The sequence below is a fragment of the Scyliorhinus canicula genome, chromosome 4 (genome assembly GCF_902713615.1).
Source record: "Scyliorhinus canicula chromosome 4, sScyCan1.1, whole genome shotgun sequence".
Classification (NCBI taxonomy): Eukaryota; Metazoa; Chordata; class Chondrichthyes; order Carcharhiniformes; family Scyliorhinidae; genus Scyliorhinus; species Scyliorhinus canicula.
The window spans coordinates 25,673,702-25,690,835 of NC_052149.1; positions in this window are offsets into that span (position 1 = coordinate 25,673,702).

Below are 17,134 nucleotides of genomic sequence, written 5' to 3' on the forward strand. Positions count from 1 at the left end.
TTGTAGTTTAGTAAGAAGTCTTACAACACCAGGTTAAAGTCCAACAGGTTTGTTTCAAACACGAGCTTTCGGAGCACGGCTCCTTCTTCACCTGAAGAAGGAGCCGTGCTCCGAAAGCTCGTGTTTGAAACAAACCTGTTGGACTTTAACCTGGTGTTGTAAGACTTCTTACTGTGCTCACCCCAGTCCAACGCCGGCATCTCCACATCATTCTTGTAGTTTGCCATTGTTCTTAGAAACTAATTACTTCCTTGTTGTGCAAAGCAAACAAGAAGAACTCAACAGCAGAAAATCAATAGCTGTGTTGTAACAGCTCCATCTACAGTTCAAGCACTGTCAAACTGCTGGACCGAATCAGACTAATCCTAATGAGGTTTTTCTTTTCCTTCAAGCAATTATGTACCTGGACTGGTGTGTATGTACAATCACATGGTTACTGTAGCAAACCTATGAAGGCAGTGGAGAGGAGTGTTTGTGTTCTTTGAAGTTAAAGGCTGCTTTACAACACTTCGAAAGTCAGATTGTTAAATGTTAAAGTCTCTGGCTGCATTCTCTGTCTTTGCACTGCAGATTTGTTTCAGCATCACCAGTAGATGATCCCTGCGAGACTATATTTGCACCGGATGAGGGTATAGAACTTGCCATGTTCCTGTCTTCTTTATGCACATTCTCATCTTTCTCTGACCCTGAAAGGTAATCAAAGAAAACCTTCTGGATTCCCATTCAGTACTACCATCCACATCATTTGACCCTGACCGTTTTGTCCCAGTCTACAAATAGCACTCATGTGGTCCTAAAAGCTACAGCGTTACATTCGCCAAGGTTATTTCACTGGTTATTTACATTCACTGGTTAATCTGCCCTGCAAGTTCCCATTGTTCAGCCCAAGGCCATTTTTCTTTTTCTGTCTACGTCTGTCCACATACGTTTCATCTGCAATTGTCATCACAGTTCCCAGGCTCATAAGATTAGAAAGGTATTCAGCGTAAGTTGAAGGTGCACCTGCATCAGTGACCCGAGGAGTTCGACGGAAGTCAAGCATCCAGCAGGGGGCAGCAGAGCAGAGCTTCTGACTGGCTGTTCCGGGGAGATTTGCATACGTGAAAAAAGAGGCAGCACGGTAGCATGGTGGTTAGCATAAATGCTTCACAGCTCCAGGGTCCCAGGTTCGATTCCCGGCTGGGTCACTGTCTGTGCGGAGTCTGCACGTCCTCCCCGTGTGTGCGTGGGTTTTCTCCGGGTGCTCCGGTTTCCTCCCACAGTCCAAAGATGTGCGGGTTAGGTGGATTGGCCATGCTAAATTGCCCGTAGTGTCCTAAAAAAAAGTAAGGTTAAGGTTGGGTTACGGGTATAGGGTGGATATGTGGGTTTGAGTTGGGTGATCATGGCTCGGCACAACATCGAGGGCCGAAGGGCCTGTTCTGTGCTGTACTGTTCTATGTTCTATGTTCTATGTTCTATGCTCATTTTGGTGGATCAATTGATGTGGGGTGGGGCGGGAGGGGGCGTCGGTTGAAATCTCTTGGGTGTCAACTTCTATCAATCTTAAGGGTCTGGGATATTCTTAAGGGCCTGGGATATTCAGATAAGACTTGAATGTGGAACCTAAGGGCGGCAAGGTGGCACAGTGGTTAGCACTGCAGCCTCACAGCTCCAAGGAGGCGGGTTCAATTCCGGCCTTGGGTGATTGTCTGTGTGGAGTTTGCACGTTCTCCCTGTGTCTGCGTGGATTTCTTCCAGGTGCTCCGGTTTCCTCTCACACATCAAAAATGTGCAGGTTAGGTGGATTGGCCACGCTAAATTGCCCCACAGTGTCCAAAGGTTAGGTGGAGTTTTGGCGTTAGGGTGGGGAAGTGGGCCTAGATAGGGTGCTCTCTTGCAGGGTTGGTGCAGACCCAATGGGCCAAACGGCCTTCTTCTGCACTGTAGGGATTCTATGATTCTCTGAAACCAGAACACATGGGGCTAGGAACGAATTCCAGCTAAGGAGGTAAGTGAGATCAGATAGACGGCCATTTTCTGTGTGAGAATTTGGATTTTGTGCATGGGTTGGTTTGTGGGTGTGTGTTGAGGTGTAGTGTTCTCAATGTTTATAAATTATGCGATATAGAATCATAAAATCTTACAGTATATAAATAGGCCATTTGGCCTAACATGCCTGTGCTGGTCCTTTGGAGCAGCTATTCAATTTAGTCTTGCATCCCTGATTTTCTTCAATAACACAGTAAATCTTCAAGTCCATGCCTAACTGCTTTTTGAAAGTTCAGACCTAATTGCTTTCACCAGCCTTTCAGACCATGCAATCCACATCTCAACAATGCTGCTGTGAGGGAATATTTCCTTTAGTTTTTCATCCAATTATTTAAAAACTTTTCCAAAACATACTCTGAAACTATTTTGTTTAAATGTCCATGAGTCACACAGGAACCAGGAAACGTTATCTCAACATGTGGCCCTTTCACCAGTCAGACACCCCTCTGTAAAATAATTTCCTGTTACATTTATACATAGCCTGCATCTTCTCCCACTCTCAACGAGACATTCATTGGGTTTCTCTTCAAAGAAGGATTGTTTTCCTGAAAGGATATTTGTCAAACCTTGTTCCATGTGGCCGGCATGGTGGCACAGAGGTTAGCACTGCTGCCTCACAGCACCAGGGACACAGGTTCAATTCCAGCCTTGGGCTACTGTCTGTGTGGAGTCTACACCCCCCCTAGGGCATTGGTTCCAGTCCTGCACCTGGGTAGGACTGGAACCGATGTCCTGGGGGGGTGTTTTCTAGAGCTGTTGGGGAGGGTTTAAACTAATGTGACAGGGGGATGGGAACCGATGCAGGAAGTTGGAAGGTAGTAAAACAGGGACAGAGGCAAAAGGAAGTAAGGGGAAAAGTGCAAGGCAGAGAAGACATAGTCAAAAATCTAAAAGGGCGACAGTACAAGGTACAGTGACTGAGGGGAGCTCAGTGAATAGGCCCAGTAATAACAAAAGGAATAAAACTGGAGAAGTTAAGATTCAAAACAGAGGTAAAAAAACCAACATAAGTGTACTTTACCTGAATGCTCGTAGTATTCGGAATAAAGTAAATGAGTTGATGGCACAAATCATCGTAAATGACTATGATTTAGTGGCCATTACTGAAACATGGTTAAAGGATGGTCACGACTGGGAGTTAAATATCCGAGGGTATCAAACTATTCGGAAGGACAGAGTGGATGGTCAGGGAGGTGGTGTTGCTCTGTTATTTAAGGATGACATCCGGGCAATAGTAAGGGATGACATCGGTGCTATGGAGGATAAGGTTGAATCCATTTGGGTGGAAATCAGGAATAGTAAGGCGAAAAAGTAACTGATAGGAGTAGTCTATCGGCCACCAAATAGTAACGTTATGGTGGGGCAGGCAATAAACAAAGAAATAACTGATGCATGTAGAAATGGTACAGCAGTTATCATGGGGGATTTTAATCTACATGTCGATTGGTTTAACCAGGTCGGTCAAGGCAACCTTGAGGAGGAGTTTATAGAATGTATCCGCGATAGTTTCCTAGAACAGTATGTAATGGAACCTACGAGGGAACAAGCGGTCCTAGATCTTGTCCTGTGTAATGAGACAGGATTGATTCATGATCTCATAGTTAGGGATCCTCTCGGAAGGAGCGATCACAATATGGTGGAATTTAAAATACAGATGGAGGGTGAGAAAGTAAAATCAAATACTAGTGTTTTGTGTTTAAATAAAGGAGAGTACAAGGGGATGAGAGAAGAACTAGCTAAGGTAGACTGGGAGCTAAGACTTTATGGTGGAACAGTTGAGGAACAGTGGAGAACCTTCCAAGTGATTTTTCACAGTGCTCAGCAAAGGTTTATACCAACAAAAAGGAAGGACGGTAGAAAGAGGGAAAATCGACCGTGGATATCTAAGGAAATAAGGGAGAGTATCAAATTGAAGGAAAAAGCATATATAAAGTGGCAAAGATTGCTGGGAGATTGGAGGACTGGGAAATCTTTAGGGGGCAACAGAAAGCAACTAAAAAAGCTATAAAGAAGAGTAAGGTAGAGTATGAGAGTAAACTTGCTCAGAATATAAAAACAGACAGTAAAACTTTCTACAAATATATAAAACAAAAAAGAGTGGCTAAGGTAAATATTGGTCCTTTAGAGGATGAGAAGGGAGTTTTAATAATGGGAAATGAAGAAATGGCTGAGGAACTGAACAGGTTTTTTGGGTCGGTCTTCACAGTGGAAGACACAAATAACATGCCAGCGACTGATAGAAATGAGGCTATGACAGGTGAGGACCTTGAGAGGATTGTTATCACTAAGGAGGTAGTGATGGGCAAGCTAATGGGGCTAAAGGTAGACAAGTCTCCTGGCCCTGATGGAATGCTTCCCAGAGTGCTAAAAGAGATGGCTAGGGAAATTGCAGATGCACTAGTGATAATTTACCGAAATTCACTAGACTCTGGGGTGGTCCCGGTGGATTGGAAATTAGCAAACGTGACGCCACTGTTTAAAAAAGGAGGTAGGCAGAAAGCATGAAATTATAGGCCAGTGAGCTTAACTTCGGTATTAGGGCAGATGCTGGAATCTATCATCAAGGAAGAAATCGCGAGGCATCTGGATAGAAATTGTCCCATTGGGCAGACGCAGCATGGGTTCGTAAAGGGCAGGTCATGCCTAATTAATTTAGTGGAATTTTTTGAGGACATTACCAGTGCAGTAGATAATGGGGAGCCGATGGATGTGGTATATCTGGATTTATAGAAAGCCTTTGACAAGGTGCCACACAAAAGGTTGCTGCATAAGATAAAGATGCATGGCATTAAGGGTAAAGTAGTAGCATGGATAGAGGATTGGTTAATTAATAGAAAGCAAAGAGTTGGGATTAATGGGTGTTTCTCTGGTTGGCAATCAGTAGCTAGTGGTGTCCCTCAGGGATCCGTGTTGGGCCCACAATTGTTCACAATTTACATAGATGATTTGGAGTTGGGGACCAAGGGCAATGTGTCCAAGTTTGCAGATGACACTAAGATGAGTGGTAAAGCGAAAAGTGCAGAGGATACTGGAAGTCTGCAGAGGGATTTGGATAGGTTAAGTGAATGGGCTAGGGTCTGGCAGGTGGAATACAATGTTGACAAATGTGAGGTTATCCATTTTGGTAGGAATAACAGCAAACGGGATTATTATTTAAACGATAAAATATTAAAGCATGCCGCTGTTCAGAGAGACTTGGGTGTGCTAGTGCATGAGTCACAGAAGGTTGGTTTACAAGTGTAACAGGTGATTAAGAAGGCAAATGGAATTTTGTCCTTCATTGCTAGAGGGATGGAGTTTAAGACTAGGGAGGTTATGTTGCAATTGTATAAGGTGTTAGTGAGGCCACACCTGGAGTATTGTGTTCAGTTTTGGTCTCCTTACTTGAGAAAGGACGTACTGGCACTGGAGGGTGTGCAGAAGAGATTCACTAGGTTAATCCCAGAGCTGAAGGGGTTTGATTATGAGGAGAGGTTGAGTAGATGGGACTGTACTCATTGGAATTTAGAAGGATGAGGGGGGATCTTATAGAAACATTTAAAATTATGAAGGGAATAGATAGGATAGATGCGGGCAGGTTGTTTCCACTGGCGGGTGACAGCAGAACTAGGGGACATAGCCTCAAAATAAGGGTAAGTAGATTTAGGATTGAGTTTAGGAGGAACTTCTTCACCCAAAGGGTTGTGAATCTATGGAATTCCTTGCTCAGTGAAGCAGTTGAGGCTCCTTCATTACATGTTTTTACGGTAAAGATAGATAGTTTTTTGAAGAATAAAGGGATTAAGGGTTATGGTGTTCGGGCCGGAAAGTGGAGCTGAGTCCACAAAAGATCAGCCATGATCTAATTGAATGGCGGAGCAGGCACGAGGGGCCAGATGGCCTACTCCTGCTCCTAGTTCTTATGTTCTTATGTTCTCCCCGCGTCTGCATGGGTTTCCTCCGGGTGCTCCAGTTTCCTCCCACAGTCCAAAGATGTGCAGGTTAAGTGGATTGGACATGATAAAAAACAATTGCCCCTTAGTGTCCAAAGATATGGACAAAGATATGCCACCATGATGGCAGCACAGTAGCATAGTGGTTAGCACAATTGCTTCACAGCTCCAGGGTCCCAGGTTCGATTCCCAGCTTGGGTCACTGTCTGTGCGGAATATGCACGTTCTCCCCGTGTGTGCGTGGGTTTCCTCCAGGTGCTCCGGTTTCCTCCCACAGTCCAAAGATGTGCATGTTAGGCGGATTGGCCATGCTAAATTGCCCTTAGTGTCCAAAATTACCCTTAGTGTTGGGTGGGGTTGCTGGGTTATGGGGATAGGGTGCAGGTGTGGGCTTGGGTAGGTTTCTCTTTCCAAGAGCCAGTGCAGACTCGATGGGCTGAATGGCCCCCTTCTGCACTGTCAATTCTATGATATGCAGGTTAGGTGGGGATAGGATGGGGGGATGGATGGGCCCTGGTCGGATGCTCTTTTGGAGGGTTGGTGCAGACTCAATGGGCCAAATGGCCTACTTCTGCAATGTAGGGAAACTATGGATTTAGGATGAAGATTCAGATTCGATCTGTGCCATAAAGGCATTAAATGGCATTTTTAAAAATTATATTTCCTGTTTAATTCCTTCCTCTTCATATTTCCTGTGAATGGGGAAAAACTAAAGGGAAATATTTAACTCCAGCGCCGTTCTTGACAAGAATGAAATGTGCAGAACTTAACAAGGAGGCAAATAATGTTCAGGTCTGATAACACATGTATTTTATTAAATTCATTCACAGGGTGTGGGCATTGTTGACAGGGATAACATTTATTGCCATCCCTAAGATGCCTGTGGAAGGAATTGGGGCTTTAAAATGCAATCATTACTAAGTGTACTACCTGGCTTGCCATAGTCATGTGACCTTTTCTATGAGAGGATGTTTGCGGACAGAAAGGATACATTCAGTGCAATAAAGGTTTACTATGTGATGCACCATCAATTGGATACGAGGCGAAGATGTGATCCAAACAAAAGGCTTTAATGCACAAGATGTGTGCCCGGCAGCAGACGTACAGAAGAATGGCTGACTGCCGGGGAACATGGGTTCTTATATCCTGCCCTGTAAGCGGAGCTACCTACCTCTCAGCCAATCGGCTGAGAGGCACATGACTTACCCGGGCCAATGGGCAGTGAGTCCTCTGAGGTACCGTAATACCTCTAGTCATACTACCACATTCACCCCTTGTTGAAAAGGAAGCCGGGGGGGGGGGGGGGGGGGGGGGTGAAACGGGCATGATGGAGGGGTGGTGTCCCGTGAGTACGTGAGACTGGTAGTATGACTAGACATGTTGAGGCCATGCTGTTGCATCAATGGCTGCTCACTGACCCGTAACTAATATGCAAGAGGCGAAAAGAACAATAACTATGTACAGTGTGCATAATCAGAGGGGGGGGAGAAAATGGGTGAACAGTTAAAGAACAAAAAATCACAAGAGTCCATCCGCAGGTGGAAGTCCACCCGTAGGTCACATCGATTCAATCAGTCGAGTGGGTGCTTTCGATGTCCTGCTTGACCTGCGTAGTGGCGCCGGTGACGTCGGAGCGGTGGTCGTCTGTGACTCTGGGAGCGGTGATCTTGTTTCTGTGTCCGTACTCCTAGTCGGAGCTAGCGGGGGCCAGTCCGGGGTTGGGGGTCCCTGTCCACTGAGCTGTGGGTGCGTCGTTGCTGGGGGCAGTGGGTGTCGGGGGGGGTGGCTGGTGCTGGGGGGTGTGGCCGGGATCTGGCGGGTGCCAGGTCCCAGAGGGAGACCGTGTCCTGTCGGCCGTCGGAATACTCCACATATGCATATTGCGGATTAGCATGGAGTAGCTGGACTTTTTCGACCAACGGGTCCGACTTATGCACCCGCACGTGTTTCAGAATGGGCCCGGGGGTAGCCAGCCAGGTCGGGAGCGAGGTCCCTGAGGAAGACTTCTTGGGAAAAACAAGAAGACGTTTGGTTAGTGGTGGCACAGAAAAGTGACCGGATTGAGTGGAGGGTGTCTGGGAGGACCTCTTGCCAGTGGGAGACTGGGAGATTTCTGGACCGTAGGGCCAGCAGGACGGTCTTCCAGACCGTACCGTTCTCCCTCCCGACCTGCCCGTTACCCCGGGGGTTGTAACTGGCGATGCCCCTGCTAAGCAGGCACATGACTTACCCGGGCCAATAGGCAGCGAGTCCTCTGCACCAATGGCAGCTCACCTCTGAGGTACCGTAATACCCCTAGTCATACTACCATACTATGATGAAACACTAAAGAAGCACAGTTATCCTCAAACACGTGTCCAGAAGTGAAGATAAAGCAGACTTTTGAATCCTACAAATGCTGCAGAGAACGCACTGAGAATCCAGACAAATGAAATGTTCCAACCTGCGAAAAAGCTGAGAAAAGGACAAAGGAAAAGCAAACACTGACCGAAGGCTGCAAGAAAATACTGGGTGACTGGACATCTTTGCAAACTTTCCAATCCCAGCTCCATGTGAAATAAATGGCTACAAGTGGCAGACTTGGCAAATGTTTTTCAATTTACAATGGCAAAACTATGACGTTGCAACAGACTTGATTAACAAGTCTGAACCAATATAAGTAGCCATACCTCTAACACTGCTGGGGAGGGACTGCTACAAAGTGTAAATCACCCTAAATTCAACCAACAAACAAAGAAAAATTATGACAGATCTTTTCAAAGCCTTGAATAAACACTTTGAACCCTGAGTGAATGTTACATACGAACGCTATATATTCAATACAGGAGGCACAAGAAACCATTGAGCAGTACATGACTGCAGTAACACAACTTGAAGAAACATGTGTATTTGGACAGATAAAAGATGATCTGATTAAATATTGATTGGTCTTAAGCTTGTGAGGCCACTCGGTGAGAGCATGTTTACTAAAAGATAAAAACCTGAAGCTAAAGAAAGGGATAGATGTGTGTCAAATGCGAAAGTTGTGAAAAGTCAGCTGGAGAGCATATATGACAGAGTAGAGCAAGAGATACGATATGCTGAGAGGCATTCCACAATGAAAGAGCAGAACAATTGCAGACAAAGAGCAGGTTACAAATACAGTGGATAAAATCATACAAAGGCAAAAAAGGATTTCCCAGCAATGGGAAGCAGTGCTTTAACTGCAAGAAGCAGAATCATTTCACAGACAAGTATTTGGCAAGACAGAAGCAACATAAGGCAATACAGATGGCCACTGGAGAGATATCAGCAGAAGAGTCTGTTGAAGAACTAAGCATAATGCGGGAGGTAGGTTCGGGCAAGTATAGAGGAGATAAATGCGAACATACAAAATAAGAGCTTAAGTTGGCCATTCAGCCTGCTCAACCATTTAATAAGATCATGCCTGATCTGTTTGTGTTTCAAATTCCACATTCCCATCTACCCTTGATGACCTTTGATTCTCCTGCCTATACCTGTATACCTCTGTATACCTCTGCCTTAAAAAGTGTCAATGACACCACAACCCCTAATTTTAAAACAGTGCCCTCAAGTTGTGGACTCGCCCACAAAGTTTTCACATCCAGCTTGTCAGAACCATTCAGGATGTTATATACTTCAATCAAGTCACTCCTCACTCTTCTAAGTTCCAATGGAAACAGACCCAGTATGCCTAACCTTTCCTCATAAGACAACCTGTTCATTCCTGGTATCAAGCTAGTAAACCTCCTCTGAGCTGCCTCTAGCGCAGGTACATCCTTCCTTAAATAAAGAGGCCAAAAGTTGGATATTGTATTCAGGATGTAGTCTCACCAATTCCTAGTACATGTGAAGCATCACATCTTTATTTTTATGTTCAATTCCTCTCATAATTAAGGACAACATTCCATTTACCTTCTTAGTTGCCTGCTGTACCTGCCTACTAACCTTTTGCGACTCATGTACTAGAACAGTAAGAAGTTTTACAACACCAGGTTAAAGTCCAACATGTTTATTTGGAATCACTAGCAGTCGGAGCACAGCTCCTTCATCAGGTGAGTCTTTTCTTTTCTTTTTTCTTTTTTTCCCCTCTTTTTTTCATATTTTTTTATCAGGTGAGTGAAGCGTTAGGTTACACAAACACAGCGTGAAATGATGCAAGATGATGAATGTGAGTCTTTACAGGTAATTAAGTATTTTCAGGTCCAGATGGTGCGCCTGGTGAGAGGGGATAATCACAGGTTAAAGAGGTGTGAATTGTCTCAAGCCAGGACATTTGGCCGGATTTTGCAAGGTCTGTTGGTAGGTTTTGCAATATGTACTATGTACCTGGTGGGTGGTGTTCTCACGTCTAATGGTGGTATCTGCACGTTCTCCCCATGTGTGCGTGGGTTTCCTCCGGGTGCTCCAGTTTCGTCCCACCATCCAAAGATGTGCAGGTTAGGTGGATTGGCCATGATGAATTGTCCAAAAAAAATGTTGGGTGGGGTCACTGGGTTACGGGGATAGGGTGGAGGTGTGGGCTTAAGTAGGGTGCTCTTTCCAAGAGCTGGTGCAGACTCGATGGGCCGAATGGCCTCCTTCTGTACTGAAAATTCTATGATTCTATACTCCGTTCTGAGGTCCCCACTAGCTTCAAGAAGACCACCATCATAACGGTGCCAAGGAAGAACCAGGCAACGTGTCTCAGCGACTCCCATCCAGTAGCCTTCACATCAATCATTATGAAGTGCTTCGAGTGGATGGTCATGAGATACATCAACTCCATACCCCCAGAAGTCTTGATCCACTGCAATTCGCATGCCGCCACAACCGGTCCATAGCAGATGGCATCTCCCTGGTCTTACACCCATCCCTGGAGCATCTTGACAACAAGGACTCCTACGTCAGACCACTATTCCTTGACTGCAGCTCCACCTTAACGCCATAATCCCAGCCAAGCTCATATCAAAACTCCAAAACCTAGGACTTGGCTCCTCCCTCTGCAACTGGGTCCTCGACTTCCTGACCCATAGCCCACAATCAGTAAAGATAAAAAACCTCTACGATAGTCCTCAATACCGGGGCCCACAAGGCTGTGTACCTAGCCCCCTACTATACTCCCTATACACACACGACTGTGTGGCACGATTTGGCTCCAACTCCATCTGCATGGTTGCTGATGACACGACTGTAGTGGGTCGGATCTCGAACAAAGATGTGTCAGAGTACAGGAGGGAGCTGGAGAACCTAGTGGCATGGTATAACGACAACAATCTCGCCCTCAACATTAGCCAAACTAAGAAGCTGGTCATTGACTTCAGGAAGCAAAGTATCGAACATACCCTCGTCTGCATCAATGGTGCCGAGGTGGAGATGGTTAGACAACTTAAAAATCGTAGGTGTGCCCATCACCAACAGGTTGTTCTGGTCCACCCACATTGATGCTATGACCAGAAAGCACAACAGTGCCTATACTTCCTTTGAAAACTAAGGAAATTCGGCATGTCCACATTGACTCTTAGCAATTTTTACAGATGTACCTATTATGGGCCAGGGTTTAGAGAACACCAAAGTATATCATGGAGTTCACCAGACCTACAACTGTTAATAGATTTTGGTTATGGGGAGCACAAGGGCTCACTTTACAGGTGTGATGCAACAGAGATCTAAAGCCTGTTTAAACAAAAACAATGTTTATTCTATGAATCCAGTTAACATTTTATAAACACACAGTAAACATCTTATCAACTATCACACAAATACTCCCCCCAAAGATACAGTACTCTATACGTAACCCTTAGTAACTTTCCTAACAACATCCGTCAGTCAAAAAAATCTTTTTAACAATTTTTGCATTCCTTACAGAAATAGGTATTTCTTTGAAATCATCAAGTGATCTGAAAACCTTGTTTAACATACAGAGAGAGACCAATATACATCTGCTTGCTTTGAATGCGGCTCTCCAACTGATCTCGAAATTAAAACACAGAGCCAAAAAGAGCTTCCAGCTCAAAACAAAAGTAAAAAGCAGAATCACATTCCAGCTCTACCCACACAATGGTATCACTGCAGCCGTTTGATAAAACACACTTTTCTTAAAGGGACTCTCACATGACACACCATAGAAAGCATCCTATCTGGCTGCATCACAGCCTGGTATGGCAACTGCTCAACCCAGACCATAAGAAACTATAGAGAGTCATGAGCGCAGCCTAGTCCATCACGCAAAACCGCCTCCCATCCATTGGCTCTGTCTGCACCGCCTGCTGCCTTGGGAAAGCGGGCAGCATAATCAAAGACCTCTCCAACCTGGTTATTCTCTCTTCCAACCTCTTCCATCGGGCAGGAGATGCAACAGTCTGAGAACATGCACTAACCGGTTCAAAAACAGCTTCTTCTCCACTGCTACCAGACTCCTGAATGACGCTCTTATGGACTGAACTGATCTCTTCACACATCTTCTCTACTGAATAGAACAACACTCTATATGCTTCGCCCGATGCCTGTGTCTATGTATTCACATTGTGTATTTATGTATGTCCCATGCATTTTCATGTATGGAATGATGTGTCTGAACTGTACGCAGAACAATACTTTTCACTGTACCTTGCTACACATGACAATAAATCAACTCCACTCTAATAATCTTTATTAGTGTCACAAGTAGGTTAACACTGCAATGAGGTTACTGTGAAAATCCCCTAGTCACCGCACTCTGGTGCATGTTCTGGTAAACTGAGGGAGAATTTGAAATGCCCAATTTACCTAATATCATAAAAGGATTCTCTGCGGCTATAGCCAGAGAATCCATGGCGTTTTGCGTGGGAAAAAATCGGCGATTTTGTTATTGGCGATTGGGCGGAGAATATCTTTTTACAACCGAATTGGGGGCGGTGACTGTTTTTGGATGCTCCGTCCCCTCCAAAAGGGCGTCATCGAGGAGTACGCCACACGCTGTTGGGACAGCCTCAGGACGTTACCTCCCGGTGGGCTGAGTTCAGCATCGATCCTCCGACCGGTCAGGGGCTAGTAACTTCGCCAGGTAAAACGCACGACCTTCCCAATATAAACGGCCGGAGAATTGCCGGGTCCGTGGCTATGCATATGCACAGCGATGATGTGCAAAGGTCGCACTGTATAACAAAGCACCAGCTGCATACAGACCTGACCTGCCAGATAGTGCCCTCTTGGACACCCCCAGGCTACCCCCCCCCCCCCCCCCCCACCAGGGGACTGGGGGAGCCCTCGCCGAAGGGCCCCCCAGCCAACGGCATGGCTCCTAGCCGGCTGTGGCGTCACTGGACACAGTCCGCAGTTGCCACACTGCCACGCCGGGTTCCCGACCGCTGAGACCACAGGGCAGTTGTGAACACGGCCCACCGGGAAGCAACGTCCTGAGGCTGTCCCGACAGCGTGTGGCGTGTGGCGTACTCCTCGATGACGCCCTTTTGGAGGGGACGGAGCATCTGAAAACAGTCGCCGCCCCCAATTCGGTCGTAAAAAGGTATTCTCCGCCCAATCGGCAATAACAAAATTGCCATCGGCAAGCGGCGAATCCTGTTCCACGTCTTTCGGAACTTGTGGAAGGAAACCAGAGCAACCGGAGGGAACCCATGCAGACACGGAGAGAACGTGCAGACTCCGCACAGAGAGTGACCCAAGCCAAAATCGAACCCAGATCCCTGGCGCTGTGAAGCAACAGTGTTAACCTCTGTGCAATCCAATCCATGGCAGCTGCTGGAAGTTAAATTTAAAAAGCTGTAATTGAATCAGTAAAGGTGACCAGTAAACCATGTATTTTATAGCGAGCAACAAGTCCAGTTCACTAATGGGCAGCACAGTATCACAGTGATTAGCACTGTTGCTTCACTGCTCCAGGGTCCCAGGTTTGATTCCCGGATTGAGTCACTATCTGTGTGGAGTCTGCACGTTCTCCCTGTGTCTGCGTGGGTTTCCTCCGGGTGCTCCGGTTTCCTTCCACAAGTCCTGAAAGACATGCTGTCAGGTGAATTGGATAATCTGAATTCTCCCTCTGTGCACACGAACTAGGGGCTTTTCACACCAACTTCATTGCAGTATGCCAACTTGTGACAATAAAGATTATGATAATGTCCTTCAGGGTGGAAGATCTGCCACCCTTGCCTAATCTGGCATCTATGTGATACCAGATGCATCGCAATGTGGCTGCCAACTAACTGCCCTCTGTGATAACTGTCAGAAATTGGTGTATATATATTGTATTATATGTATTTGGTGTAGTATTGTTTTAAAAGCCTGGGTTTGGGTCTGTATGGACGTGCAGTAGTAATATATTTTTAAAATCGTGGTTTAAAAGAATGACAGACTTTGTGGCTGCTGAATGTACAATTAAGATGTTGTAAATGTGAGATCATCCCACTTTCCTACCTCCAAAATATTTACAAAGAGAGACATAATGGGTTTTTTGTGCTGATTTCTGGGGATTCCCTGGGAAGTAGATAATTAGAGACAATGGGGTAAATTCTCCGCCGCCCAGCCATGTGCTTCTCAGAGTGTCATCGCTGGCCGCAGGATTCTCCATTTCTGCCTCTGGCCAATGGAATTTCCCATTGTAGACAACCCCATACCACTAGGAAACCCATCGGGTGTGGTGTCCGCTGCTGGGTGAATGGAGATACCTGCCGGCAGGGAATTCACCCCATTGTGTATAAACGTGAGCACATAGGTCATGAGATTTGAGTGGAATGTGGATGATGTAATTAATGGGAGGATCCAGGGCTGTAGCAGGCAGAGGTTAGATTTGGCCATGAGCTGAACAGTAGGTTCTGCAGATGGCTGTCAGAGATTCGCCATTAATCTGACAGGATCTCTCTCTCTCTCTTTGAGCCATTTCTCAAAGTATCTCTCTATCCAAATATTTGATCATAGAATCATAGAATTTACAGTGCAGAAGGAGGCCATTTAGCCCATCGAGTCCGCACCGGCCCCTGGAAAGAGCACCCTACTTAGGCCCTCACTTCCACCCAATTCCCGCAACCCAGTAACCCCACCTAACCTTTTTGGACACTACGGGCAGTTTAACACGGCCAATCCATCTAATGTGCACATCTTTGGACTGTGGGAGGAAACCGGAGCACCCGGAGGAAACCTATGCAGACAAGGAGAGAATGTGCAGCCTCCGCACAGCCAGTGACCCAAGCCGGGAATCAAACCTGGGAATCTGGTCCCTAACCACTGTGCTATCATGTCGCCCTGGAAGGGCAAGTAATCCTGTATTTGCTAATAAGTAGTTTTTGACCTGTGATGGGTTTTGCTTGATTGGAGATAACAAAGGTATGCGTTAGAAATTAAGGCATTTCTTTTGATGCATAAGCATTGTTTAACTGGTGAATGTAAGCAATATTTCTGTGATGTTAAAGTACTTTAATATTGTATTCATGATAACCTGGGCTTTAATATACCATATCCCTACTTTTGCAAGGAATCACTTCTAGAACGAAGTATCCTTTCCTCACAGTTTTACAAATAAAAGAAGTATTGGGTTGCTGTCCGAAATCCTAGCAAATTAAATGAAAATTAAATGAAAATCGCTTATTGTCACAAGTGGGCTTCAAATGAAGTTACTGTGAAAAGCCCCTAGTCACCACATTCCGGCGCCTGTTCGGGGAGGCTGGCATTGGAATTGAACGATGCTGCTGGCCTGCCTTGGTCTCCTTTAAAAGCCAGCTCTTTAGTCCTGTGCTAAACCAGCCTCGGTTGGGGTCTGATCTCGGATCGTAATCGCATCTCATGAAAGAATTTTAAAAAATAAGGCAACCTGGGAATTCTCCTGTCCCAAGTTTCTCATGACCATAATTGCATATGTGGCCCTCCTCCCACCTCCTCAGCACACTTCTCTGGCTCCGGCAAGCGACCCACTGTGTTTTCCTGCCCAGCCTGCCAGTCTCCACCTCACCCTCACCAGGTGTGAGCAGGTGTTGCTCATTCCGTATCATCATTACGACTGGGCATTATCCAGGAAACCCTGTCTTTTGTCCCACTCACCCCACCCTCCCTTCTCACCCCCAGGTTAAAATATTGCCTACAGTATGGAGACAGGAAATGTAATGCAGGCTCGTGGATGAGTGGGCAAAGGAGGGGGGGCGAAGATGACAGGGTGCCACGGTCCGGGTTCCTCCACAGCCAGCCTGATGCTTTGTGGTGGAGGGGACAGTGCTACAGGGAGATTGCAGAGCCAGGCACTCACACTCATTAATGGCCTTCAAGGGACACTAACTCCAGGCGGGATTCCCGATGGCCTGTTGGATCAGGCATGAGTGCCAAAACAAGATTCTCACCGGGAGTCAAACCCATTGCAAGTCTTGCAGCAGACTGCGCCTGGCCCGATCAAGTTCTCGGCCAGAGTAGGCAGGAACCTGATCAAAACTGATTTTAAGCATAATTACCGGGTTTGAGGCTGGATGCTCCAGCCTCCATGTATGGTCTAGAAAGACCACAGAGGTGTGGGGCCAGCACTCTGAGCACCTGATCTTTCCAGAACGTTCTTCAGAACAAAGCAACAGCCTCTTTAAAAAAAAAACAGTGAGAAAGAACATCTGCTCAAAAAGAGGAAGCACTTCAGAGTTAAAAGACCATGAAGAGCTATAAAAACAATTAAGCCACGCCAAGTCAACTATCTCCCCCAGCATGGGGAAAGCAAGAGGGAGTACACCCTTTCAGCAATAACTGTGTTTAGCCGATGTCCAGTGGTGTAGTGCTGCCAGTTCGCCTCTACCGCAGCTCTGAGCCGGGCTGAGGACAGGCATAGCGCAGATTGCTCACAACATGGGGGCTGGGGGAGGATGAGCTCAATGCTTTGAACAGAGTTCTTGTCATCCCTGCTGAGCAGCCAGAGCTTAGGGCCTGACAGTTTGACAAGAATATTCCCATCTCAGATTGAAAGTTATTCACTGAGCTGTTTTATGTGGAAGGAAGTGCGATGAATGGCATCGGTAACTGCTGTAACTGTACCTTGCCTTTAATACATTGGACCTTTAAGACCAGGCTTGGAACCCTGGGGGACTCCGCCTCTGGCCCCGCCCCCAGGAAACGGTATATAAGGTGATCTCACTGGGCAGCATGCTGTGACCACACTTCTTGGCAGCTGTCCGGTTCTCTTGTAATTAAAGCCTTTGAATTACCAATCTTCTCGCCCGTGTCGTAATTGATTG